Source organism: Protopterus annectens, chromosome 14.part0 (assembly GCF_019279795.1).
Source record: "Protopterus annectens isolate FY-2018-M chromosome 14.part0, PAN1.0, whole genome shotgun sequence".
Classification (NCBI taxonomy): domain Eukaryota; kingdom Metazoa; phylum Chordata; order Ceratodontiformes; family Protopteridae; genus Protopterus; species Protopterus annectens.
Genome location: NC_056748.1, coordinates 596,674,198 through 596,686,405, shown reverse-complemented (window position 1 = coordinate 596,686,405; position 12,208 = coordinate 596,674,198).

The window sequence follows — 12,208 nt, the reverse complement described above, 5'->3', positions numbered from 1 at the left end:
CTGACCAAGTTTGCAGATGACTGCAAACTGGGCACCATAATCGACACTCCAGCCGACACAAGCATCCTCCAAAAGGGCCTCATAGAAACAGACAACTGGTGCCAGAGCCATGGCCTCAAGCTAAACGCCAAAAAGTGTATAGTCATCCCCTTTGGCAAAAACAAAGTGCCCACAAATTGTAATCCATTAAGTACAGAAGAAGTAATTAGGGACCCGAGAACCCAAGTTGATAGCAATCTCTCATTTGACAACCACGTGGCCAAAGTGGTTATAAAAACATTTTATATAGCCCACCTAATCATAAAGGGATTCACATCTAGATCAGGGGAGGTCATCGTGCCTCTTTACTCATCCCTCATCAGGCCCATAATTGAGTACAATGCCCCTTTTGGGATGTACCTTACCAGACACCTGCAGCAACTGGAAAGACCCCAAAAGTACCTCACCAAGAGGGTCAAAGGGCTCAAACAGATGCCATATGCTGCCCGGTTAAAGAAACTCCAGCTCTACTCAGTGGCATACCGCCTGCTCAGAGGCGATCTGTGCCTGACATATAAAGCCATGTCCAACCCGGAATTAATGGACATGCTGCACCTCAGAAAATCCAAATCCCATCGAGCTAAGCGCTCGAGAGACTTGAACCTCAGCACTGAAATAAATAGGACTTGCTGGAGGGACAGATTCATAACCAAGAGGCCTCCCTTCACTCTGGAATAAAATCCCAGTCCAGGTTAGGCAGAGTCCCTCATTGACTCTCTTCAAGAAGAATCTTGATGAGTGGATGGGAAATCGTAGGTTTACCCCAGGTATCACTTCTGTGTCACTGTTAGACAGAGGCACAGTATACTAACCTCGAAAAAAGGCATAGCAAAATTAATTTAAAATGGGTGGCGAAAGCCAAACACACTCTGGCTAGGCTTATAAATGCCCTAGGGCAGATAGCCTAGTATGAACCTATGAACCTATACGTCACACCATCATATTCAGATCTTAGGACTGAATGACAGCACTGTGCTCAAACCTCATCAGAGCACTAATACAGTATAATGCACTCTTTTGCATGTACCTCACCAGATGCATGCAGCAGTTGGACAGACAACTACAGGACTTTCTCATTAAGAAAACAGAGGGCCTAGAAACCATGCCATGACATATATGGATAGTTTGAAAGCCATGTCACTGTAATCTGTTTCGTATAGGATGAGATGACTTCTGCCTTGCTCTCCAGGCTAGTCTCTGATGCTGCCCTCATGGGAATAGTGCATATCCACAAATCTGATGTAGCTGATGACATTAGCAGTGTCTGTTGAGGGAAGTATGGTAATAACAGTACCCCACATACCATTGTAAAAGGTGCGCTATAATGTCAAGTCGAGAGTGCGCGCGCGCACACACACACAGTTGACTACAGTGAGAATAGAACCCCTACCCAAGTACACAGATTACAAAACGCAGTACATTATGCAAGCACCATAGCACTAGTCTGATTTGGAGCATCTAAGTCAACACTTTATAGATGATGATACTGGCAGTGTCCATTGAGGAGAAAATAGTAATAAGTGTCCCACATGCTGGTCTAAATGGCTGTCTGTAATGGCAAGCAAGAGCGCATGCACATGCAAACACACACACATGCACACAAAATTGATGGCAGTGAGAATAGAACCCCTTCCTAAGTACACAGACTACAGAACTCAGTACTTTATGTAAGCTCCATGGCACAAGTCTGACTTTTACAAGCCTGCAGGTCTTCTAGTAGATGACATCAGCAGGCCATGTTGGAGAGAGAGATGTTGGGATGCCGGCATAGGTTCATAGCTTCATAGGAGGTTACTCGCCTAATGGCCCTAGGGTATTTACAAGCCTAGCTGTATAAAAACAGAAGTACCCTTAGTGAGCATAGTTAGATGATCATTGTTAGCAGAGTGATTTTTTGATCAGCACTGACTGGCCTTGTCCATGAGGGACACAGGTGCCACCCCCAGGGTCAATTTACAATCACCCATCCAGTTGTCAAGGTAAGGTTGCATTGAAATAATTTCATTCAGGAGCACTGCTTCACATGCAGTAGAAGCCTATTACAGAGGAGTGTGAATTACTGGGAGATGCATCTGTCACCCCAGCATTTTCTGTTTATGTCACAGGCTAGGTTGAGATCCCTGGAGCAAGTTACTCTTGTCCCATTTGATTTGCAGATGTTCAGCATTTCCAGTAGGGCAGGAACTGAGACTGAACTGTAGGCCAGGCATAGGTGACCTCTTGGCAGCCTGCATGATACTGAGTACAGCAACAGGTCTTTCAGTCTTTCCATGTATGTCATGTTTTGGAGACCCTGGATTCTCCCGGTTACAAACCTCTGTGTGTTTTCTCCAGTTGCTGTAGGTGTCTGAGGTACAAACAGAAGACAGCATTGTACTTAATTAGTAGTGTGATAAAGGTAGAGTACAGCAGAGGTATGATCTCCCTGGTCTTGGATGTGACGGCCTTATTTATGAGGTGAACAATGTAGAATGCGTGTCCTACCACTGTAGACATAGTGATTGAAGTGTAGATTGCTAACAACATCTGTTTGCGAGTCTTGCAACACTAAGTTTAGAGGGGTACTAAGTATATCATAATTATCAGGAGTACTTCATTGCCAAAGGGGACAATGAGGCATTATTTGTTTTAAAGTTCAGTCCATGAGTTTGGCACCAATCATTTGTCTGTCTCAGCTCCTTTTGTAATATGTCACCATCTTCGGGGGACTCCATATGACTGAGTACAGTTAACAGTCATCTGCAAACGTGCTAAACCACAGGCCATCCTACCTTTGCCTGGGCTTCAGAGAAATAATTTCCAAACAGTTGAGGGCCCAACACAGATCCTTGTGGCATTCCACTGGTAAGTGGTCTAGGGGTGAGGTGCAGTCCCCCAACTTTGACAGTGTGCTTTCTGTTGGTGAGCCAGTAATGTAGGAGGTAATTCCCAGATGGGAGATTTTCTCTATAATATATGTATGGTGGATAGTGTCGAATGCCTTGTATAACTCTTCATAGACAGTATATGTCCTGTTATCCCTCAAACTGGTCTTTTGGGTCAGTATCAAAGAAGTCCACTAGGTTTAATAAGCAAGATCTACCCTTGACAAAACCAATATGGGTAGAGTCGCGTGTGTTGAAGGTCACCTATGTCCCCTGTAGATAAGGTTTATGTGGATTCCTTCCCTAGCCTTGCAGATAAGGCTTTTTAGGCTTACGGGTCAGTAGTTTTAGTTTTGCATGTTACCAGATTGATGTGCATTGCTTATCACACAACAATGGATATTAAGTTCTGCAGTGCAGATGAAATTTGCTTGGCAAAAGTACTGAGACACCAGGGCTGCAGTGCTTGCAGGGAAGTAACACATGGCTGTATTGAAAATATATGGCATACTGTTAGGGCTTTTGCCATTTTTAATTTCTCCACATCTTTTGGGTTTCTAATACCATGATGGGAATGGACCCAATTCCTAAGTCAAATTATGATTAAAGTTCATGAATCAGTATTGTTTTACTCTTTGATGTTAGCCAAAAGTGCTCTTTGCAGCACCCGCCATGTGCCCAGTAATGACTCCTCCTTCAATTCGTACAGTGTACGGGCTTTCAGTTTGTTTCCAAATGTAATTTTATGTCATAGACAGGAAATGAACAGTAAACAGCAGTAATACATATTTACTTTTCCACAGTGTGGCAAGCAGCAGGTCTGCAAGATGGTTGGCAAAGTGTTTGCACATGCGAGATGCACACTTCCAATACTATTCCTGTTTGCACATAGTAAGTAGTGTGCAAATGTGAGCCACATTGCTAAAGTCTGAGAATTAGTATTTAGTCTATGAAACACCTGTTGCTTTAACTGACCCTGCGGCAGCAGGTGTAAATGCACTGGCACATTTCTTTTTGAGCCCATATGATTCAGGGTTCAAATTCGGGTGTATGTAATACTTTTAAATAAACATTGATAATGCAATGACATGCATTCTTTATAGTACATGTGTTGATGTGTGATTGCATAGCATAGCGGACTTTAAGCAGCATTGGGTGGAGGTAACAGCAGCATTTTGCTGCTGCTCACCATTACTAAGCATTGGTGTGTGATGCACACCTCCGTGAAAACATGGAGCTCAACAAGTGAAGGGATGCATTGCTTTTTCTGCTACTTGTTTACGTGTCCAATTTTATTTTTTGAGCAGATTAAAGGTGTTAAAATGGGATAGATAGGAAAGTGCTGAAATGGGGAGGAAGCGGGGGGAAGAACAAAGGGAAAGCAGTACAGGAATGTCAACAAAAATAAGAAAATCTCACTGCTAAAGATGGTCTTACCACAAAAGAATAATCAAAGAAAAAGGTATGCCAATAAACAAAAACAGGTTAGCACTTTTGCGGGGCTACCACTTCTTCAGAATCATAAAACAAAACAAAAATAAATCAGTATTTGTTAAAACAAATAACCCATTGTATTAAAATCTCCACCTCTAATATTGGGTGAAAACAATTGTTATAAGTTTAGTTTTAAGGTCTTATAATTGTTTTCACATTATATTAGAAGTGGAAATTTTAATAACTTTATTGAGAAAATGGAACTGAAATGGATCATTGCTTTTCAAGCCTATAGAATATGCCTGGTTTGAATAATGCCCTTCCACTCAAGCCTGTCTTGAAAGGGGGGCAGTGATTTACAACTGGTATTTATTCTTTGTGTTTTTACTGGCCATTTGTTTTAATAAATATTGATTTATTTTTGTTTTGTTTTATGGTCAGAAGAAGGGGTAGCCCCACAAAAGCACTAACCTGTTTTCGTTTAATAAAGCAGTGCTTTTTATGCTGTAGTGGTTGGTCTACATTTTTTCTTTGACAGTACAGGAATGTACAGGAGGGAGGTAGGAAAAATATATAGTTATCCATTTCTTTAACAGTGTAAACTGAAAATGTATGCAGAATATTAACTGAATTTGGACTGTCACCTCCTCAGAAAGGGGTGACCACAATGCAATCATGTTGTACAGCCAACTGGACCAAATCAAGTGCATCAAGAAAACCAGTATGGGAAATGGAGTGCTATGTATGGGACCATTATTTTTTTATATGGGAAAGGTGTCCATTTATTTTTTATTTCAGAAAGAGAAGAATGTTGGTGAAGGGATGTAGGTCTGTCTGAGTCAAGTAACTTGCGTAGGTGAGAAAGCAATTGCAAATATACAAGACAAACAAGAGACTGGGATGGTGATGAGCACAAAAGGTTGGGGAACACCATGATTTGGGTGAGGAAGGGAACAACCAGGCGTATGCCCATCAAGCTTGCAGACAGTGAGAACCGAGTCCTCACCCACTGGACTCTCATCATTGTCACCTGACTCCACTGGTGGCTGGAGTGCTGGACATTGCCTCCTCCTCCTCCACCTATGGAACATGAATGAGAGCAGCCTCTCCATCCAACATAGCGTGCATCAATGGTGCGGTGCATGACCCTTTGAACCATCCCTGGCAACTGGCTGTGGGTGATGAAATCCCTACCCTCTACCACTACATCAAGAGGTACCATAGCACTAGCTGCTGGAGAAGTACTCCGAGGATGTAGGTAGTGCAGAGGCAGCAGAGGCAGTGCTGCCAGGTTGGGTCCCAGATGTGCAGGCCAACAATACTGGAGCTGGTGGAGTGGGGGCAGGCTGACCCACTGGGGTTGGCCTACCTCACTGTGTTGTGGAGCATTTAATGACGGGGTGCACATGGATGACGTGGAGACATTTTGACAACATATAATACAAAATAAGAGATAAGGGGTGGGATGAGAGAAAAAAAAACTAAAATTAGTGCCGTCATGTGTGACATACAATGCATTACTACAATTATACAACTCTTTTATCTTAAATATTACATTTAAGTATACCTCCTAACAAATGCACACTATACTACAGACTGCTGAAAGTAAACCTTGAAATGTGCATATATTGCACATATGCATATTCCAATTATACAGAGTGCAGTTTACAGCGAGGCATTTGTGCGGTTGGTACAGAGTTTTTAATTTAATGTAAATATTATTGAATAAATAACAGTATTATATAATTGTGAATTGTGGTAATTGGTTTGTGCTACAGACTAATGCATGCATACTTGCTTTTACAGTTAGGATACACATGCTCAGTTTGATACAATACCAAAAAAGCTATCTTTAACTTTTAATGCTGCAATAACACTTCTTTTCTGCTGCATGCATACCCCTTGCTTCCCTCAGTCTCTCTAATCGAGCAGCATAGGCCAAGACACTGACATCAAAATCTCTGGCAGCTGGAAAAAAACAAAAAGAAAAGAGCAGACGACCATTAAGCACATCCATCTTGGCTATATTAAGCCAAGTCTTAAAAGTACTCTTAGTTTATACTAGCACAGCTGTGTGATGTCCACTTTCCTAAATTCCTCCAACCAGCAGTTGACAGCATCCCTTCCCCTCTGTAGGTCATTAAAATGATGCCTACATTGCTCTCCAGTGGGCAGGATACCAGTGGTGCTGGATACAGCATGGGCCAAATTATTCCATGCCTCAGACTACTACTTGGGGACAGAATAACCCCCCGTAGAAGACTTTGATGTGGTGTTTTACCAGGAGTCCAATAAATATCCTGGACACCCCACCTCTGTGCCATAAACCTGGCACCTTCTTCACTAATGCCAGCAATGTCTACCAGTAGACAGAGCAATGGAGACCGATACTTTCCCACCAATTCCTGTTACTGTGTTTAATGGGAGTGCGCAAACCCCAGCAATGCATTTGCATGATGGTAAGCAGAAAGTAGCAGTGCCAAGCAGTGAGGAATTAAATGATTGCAACTGGAAGGTTAATCTAACACTTGGCCTTAGTTTGAGGGGTGTCTACTAATATAGCCAATTGGAAGGTAACTGTTCTGTGAGTTAGGTTTTCAGACATGCACTGGAGACATAAATGTAATGACCTGACATTTCTTTTTACCTTTATACACTGAAAAAAATGATTTTTTACGCTGTGGGATTCAAACCTAGGCATAAGGGACAAAACATTTTCTTTCACAGCACTGATTTACCATCTTAGCCACAAAAGAATAGCTCCTCAGACAGTCAGGAATCATACATAAATACAGGTAACAGTATGAACTGTTACACATGTATGTGTATGACCTGACAGGGTTATTGGATTTAGATCCAGTTGTGTATATCTTAGGCAAATGTGAAGCCCATGCAAGTCCAGATAGCAGAAATATATTACAGTATACCTTCAGTCATACATCTGAAAACACAATAATGGTGTCTCATCCCTCATAGATATCATTCATATCAGCTCCACTATCTGAAGTGTTATAAGTTAGAGTGAATATAATGGGAAGTGGAACAATTAAAGTGTATGCAATATCCTGTATTAGAACCCAGGAACATAAGTATGGTAGTCCTATACTTACACATGTTGCCACAAGAAAGTTGAAATTACACTTGTCTATGTTTCAGTTCACTGCTATAAACTGCACTGTCAAAGCAGTGAAAAATGTGGCACACCATATACTAGAACCCAGGACCATCTGTACTCCAGCACTTGTCTTACATCTGCTGACACAGGATTAGTTACATGACATTCCCTCATTTACTAATCATTCTTAAGGTATTTGTGTTAACCACCACCCAACACAGCTTAGCTGGTATGTGCAGTGCCCAAGAGAATTAAATGAATGCATCCAGTTTCTATTTTTGGTTATCTGGGTCCTGTCTGCAGGTGTTCTGTCTGCATTGTGGGTGGTCCAGTTATCAAGTTTGTGCACTGTTGCAGTTCACACAAATGAGATGAGCACAGCCAAACCTGACATTCATTTCCTCCACTCCTGTGATTGAGCTAAGCACTGCAGCATCATGCAATGTGCAAACACTACCCCCCAAAATTAAAAACCGAGAAAGAAAATAAAAATAAAAAGGGGGTAAGTAGTTGAAATGAGGTAAATCAGTCTATGGCATACACACTAGAAAATATTGGTTCACATGAGATGTCTACATAGATCTGGATTTGAACTCTCACTACAATGAGCCTTCAGAACACAGGAAGGGAGCCTTATCCCTCTTTGCCACACAGCTTTGCAGCAAGGAACTGAAATCATTCTGTGCACAACCAACTGCAACCTCTGTAGTAATATGAAACCATACAGCTGTTACTTGTATATTTATTATTTGTGAACATAGTGCACTAAGTGATCACACAACCAGTTATGATTATTGCTTGCAAATATACAGATCTGTCTTATCTCTGTTTGTTTGTTGGTCATTCTGCACTTATCTGACCAGTAAATTGAGACATGTAATCTATGTTTGTTGGTCATTCTTCTCTTATCTGACCAATAATCTGAGACAAGCAGCCTGTAAGCTGTTCTATATCATTGGCCATAAAATGTGTGAGAATATTAAATGGAAATATATGCAGTTGCTAACAAATGAAGGGGGGGGGGGGTTGGATGTTAACAGAACCTGTGAATTGTGCGCTGCTTGCTTACATTTCCAGCCTTACATCTTACACACCCACTGGACATAGGGCAGCCTGCATTGCTGTTGTGTTTTTTCTCCCAACCAGTAATCATTCACAGTTGCAATATATTAAAAGCAAAATGTGAGGGAGTGCCTGCACTATATTTACATCTCCAACACAGAGCCAAGTATTTGCAATTCAGCAATTGTGTTCACACCTCATTTACATCTTCACCATGCTAACAGCCCTGAATCTACACCACATAAAAAGGCAATCATGTAACTAGGAAAACAGAAGGTGAGGAAACATGTTTATATGAAGAAAACTGAACAGAGGCTATTACTTTGGGATATATCTCCATGGAGGATTGCTGAACTTTTGAAGGTATGCTTGCATTTTGTCAGCTACATACTGCATATGCTGGAATGTAATTAAGAAAAATCTGAAGCAAAGGCTTTTTCACTTTTATCTGTATGTTGTAGTTAGAAGTGTACTGATGCTATGGGCATGTTTGTCAAGGCATATGACAGGTATCCATGATTAGCAATACCTTAGAATGGAATGTACTGTGATAAATCTGTAGAAATGTTTCAGGGACAGTTCATTTGATAGCACTTTTCACATTTCAAAGATGGCTTATTAGCAAATTGTGTTGCTTGCCTGTTCTTCTGGGGGGAGAGCAAAGCTGCATTCTGTTCTGGCACAAACAAGGACATGTTGCTCTTGTTTCTCTCCTTTTTTGCACCAGGCCTGCTGTTCATATTTCAAATCTCTAGGCTGGTTTATGTTTCTCCAGTGGGTAATAATGAGATGCTATATTTTCTGTTTTATCTGACAACAGTTATTTTGTAGTTATGTGATACTTATGTGTATTATCTTTCTGTTGCCTTTTAGGACTATGATACTCATGGGTCTCAATCCTCAAAGACCACCTAACTGCGATGATGATGCCTTACCTTTCACTTAACTTCTTCCCAGATCATCTGGCTTGCTGACGATAACCTCATCTGTAGATGGTAAGCCAAACATTTTTATGTCAGTACTAATGAGCAACTTAAAGATAACTTTTAATGCATAATGTTGATGTTCCCATAGCTGCTCCAGAGAAATGCTTAAGGTTGTAAATGTGGCACAGGCTGACATGGGACGGTCTCCACTGTGTTGTTGATTCAAAGGATCAGATGAATGACACATTGGAATGAGCAGTGTCTGTGATGGAATGTCTGCTGTGAGGGGAACGGCATCCTTGTGGACATAGGTCAGTCACAATCTGCTGCTAGCCTATGTGGCCATGACAGATCAAACTCCCAAAGTGACAGTACTTCCACTGCTCCATCAGTGTGTGAGCTGTCCACACCCACAAATTGGCAGGCCATGGGGTCATGATTCTGGGCATCCTCATGAAGGCAGCTCGTCCAGCAAACATCACTCAAGTTCAGGTAGCAGCACTGCATCTGACCATGGGCATGCCAGTTCAACTCCTGGCAGAGCCAACAATGAACTGCCACCTCTACCATGCACGGCTCACACCTATCTAACATACCAAGATATATAGATAGCACAGAGCTTGGCTGTGTTCATGCAGACACTTGCACACCAATTTCACCTGGAGGACCTCTAAAGACACACACAACAGTTACATGGTTCAGCCATGGAGCTTAAAACTCATGTTGTCCCACTGGTCATTTGCTGGTTCATCCAAATATCTGCCTGCTTCTCTTTCTTATACACACACACACACTCTCATCACACACACACACTCTCACACTCACCAACCTTTTGTGTCAGCCTAGGCTTCCTGCTCCTTCCCCCCAACAATACTCTGTGCAAGTGATAACTGTGCCATATCCCCGTTTTGTATCTTTTGGATTCAGGGATATGTAAGCTTTGGATCTGACACAGAGTGCATAGCTGACTTGGTGCATAGTATATCTCCATTTGTGTTGTTGAACTGGTAATTGTACCTTTGACTTGTATTGGCCTTAGAAAGTTAGACTGTTGATCACATCAAAATTTCCCAACTTTATTGTGATGATCTTTTGAGAGGTGTGAATTCTGAAACTGAAACGTGTATCATTACTTTCTAACTTCTCCCTTTAATGATTTTCCATTACAAATGTATGGTGTTGAACTGAGGGCATGCTGTAATCAGTATTTCTGAGAGGTATGACTAAGAATTTTTGAAGCCTAAGGCCTACTACTTAAGAATGGACACACAAGTCAAATAAGTCTCTGCTGTCACATGTTAAGGTTCAAGTAATGAAATACAAGGATATACCACTCATTCATATTATTACACAATACACACTAGGTTCAATACTTACCTTGTAAATGCTGCAGTTGCAACAGTTTTAGTTCAGGGCTAACTCTGGCTGATGCTAGCAATACACAGCCATTACATGGATATGTAAAAGGCTGTTTGAGTTGCCTGGCATCAATGTTACTATATGTATGTGCATAGGAGAAAGCTTTAGGCCCTTAGGTGGAGAGTGAGTGTGCTATGCATTGTCTCTTAGACAGTGTGAGGGCATATTGAGCATGCCTGCGTCTGTCTACACCCACAGCAGCTGCTGGTTCCACCTCTGACTCCTCACCTGCATGTAGCTGTGGTGATCATGTCATTGCTGGTGGGATGTGTGCCCCTTCCACTTTTTGATCCTGATGAAGCTGTTTTCTCAGGATGCTAGGGTGGCACATACTGTGAATATTTCAGTGCATGTCCATGGATTGTACTGCAGGGCTCCCACAGATATATCTAGGCACTGGAACCATAACTTCAGCAGCCCAAACACAAGCTCTGTGACATTTCTGGTTTAAGCATGTGCATAATTATGGTGTTGTTCAGCACAAGTGTGCATTTTTCTGTCATTAGCCATGATTCAGGTACATAACCTCATCCCCCAGTAAATGACCTTGTGGGATATTTCCCATTGCAAGCATCTGATACAGTTGAGAAGTGTGCCCGATGTGAGTCGTAGTAATTGCAAGGGTTGCCAGCACACATTCAAGATGATTCCCTTGGCATTACACACATCTTGACAATTAATAGAGTGGAAGTCCTTCCTATTTATGTAGAGCCTACCCTGTCCATTGGTGGTGCCTTAATTTCTGTGTGTGTGAAATCTGTGGCACCCAGTACTTCAGGGTAATGTGCTACAGGGTAGAACTGCATATTTCTGGCCCTATCCTGAGGAGTACAGGAAAACATATATGGTCACTGGCATGTTGTAGCATAGCATTCAGGAACTGGAGGATCCTGGATGCTGATGCCTGTGATACCCACAGAATGTCCTCTGTTGGCATCTGAAAGGTACCTGTAACTAATATTCTAAGTGCTACACCAGTATGGATTCCCCTTGGTTTGCCCTGGCTCTGAGTTGAGGAAATGGAGGTTGCAGAGTTCCTGTAGTGTCTCTATCCACCCTGTAGTGCTCTACAATTTCCACATCATCTAGGTTATAAGTTAAACAGGGTCTAAAAACTCTTCTTGGCCTTGGTCTATTAGCAGCAGCAGCATAGACTTCTGCCTGTTGCACATACAAATGAATTAAAGCAACAGCAGCCCCTAACATTCTTTCTGTACAGCCTAGTTTCCGTGGTTGTATTTCAATAGGTTTTGGAACTGGCAGGGAAAACAAGCACCGAGTCTAAATGGGTGCTTTATAACTTGCTGAATAGTTCCTCCATGTTGGATTGGGTAATTAGCATACAATTC